The 855-nt window shown below is 37.5% G+C and overlaps 2 non-coding genes across 2 annotated transcripts; both read left to right on the top strand.

Annotated features, from left to right (window-relative positions):
- Positions 1-224: 224 nt before the first annotated feature.
- On the top strand, positions 225-296 carry TRNAC-ACA. The gene has a single exon. It is a non-coding gene; the product is annotated as a tRNA-Cys (tRNA).
- Positions 297-471: 175 nt separating this feature from the next.
- Positions 472-543, top strand: TRNAC-GCA. Its single transcript has one exon. It is a non-coding gene; the product is annotated as a tRNA-Cys (tRNA).
- The last annotated feature ends 312 nt before the right edge of the window (positions 544-855 follow it).

Below are 855 nucleotides of genomic sequence, written 5' to 3'. Positions count from 1 at the left end.
CACCAATTCAAACCTAGTTAGGCCCTTCTATCTAGGATAGAAATTTGTTACACTTTTTGGACCGACACTATGTCTAAGGGGTTACTAAGGTTAAAATCCCACAAAATGGATCCATGGCTCAGTGGTAGAGAATTTGACCGGTCACCCTTTTATTTTGGACAGACACTTTTTACACTTTTGGACTAACACTCTGTAGAAGGGGTCACTAAAGTCAAATGCAAAATGGGTCCATAGCTTAGTGGTAGAGCATTTGACTACAGATCAAGAGGTCACCAGTTCGAATTTGGTTGGTTCCCACCACCGAGTGTCAAAGGAAAAAGAAATAAGAATAATTACCGATTCCATGTTTTCCATAAAAGAGTGTGGTATCCAATCACCCACTATGNGGTCACCCTTTTATTTTGGACAGACACTTTTTACACTTTTGGACTGACACTCTGTAGAAGGGGTCACAAAAGTTGAATGCAAAATGGGTCCATAGCTTAGTGGTAGAGCATTTGACTGCAGATCAAGAGGTCACCAGTTCGAATTTGGTTGGTTCCCACCACCGAGTGTCAAAGGAAAAAGAAATAAGAATAATTACCGATTCCATGTTTTCCATAAAAGAGTGTGGTATCCAATCACCCACTATGAACATTAGTCAACTTACTCAGGCTTGTACTCACTCCATGTTTTCCATATCTTTCCTTTAACTAAGAGTAGTTGCCCTAGACAAACAACACCAACTATTTTTATGTTTTCACTTTTTGTTTTCACTTACTCCTTCTAAATCTATAAAATGTCTCCTATTTTTATTTATTTTCTCTTCTCTTAAATATCAAAATCTTAAATAAAAAGGAAGAGCTCACTAAAATA

The sequence above is a fragment of the Cucurbita moschata genome, unplaced genomic scaffold (genome assembly GCF_002738365.1).
Source record: "Cucurbita moschata cultivar Rifu unplaced genomic scaffold, Cmos_1.0 Cmo_Scf00097, whole genome shotgun sequence".
NCBI lineage: Eukaryota > Viridiplantae > Streptophyta > Magnoliopsida > Cucurbitales > Cucurbitaceae > Cucurbita > Cucurbita moschata.
This window is presented reverse-complemented; position numbering and strand designations above follow the sequence as displayed.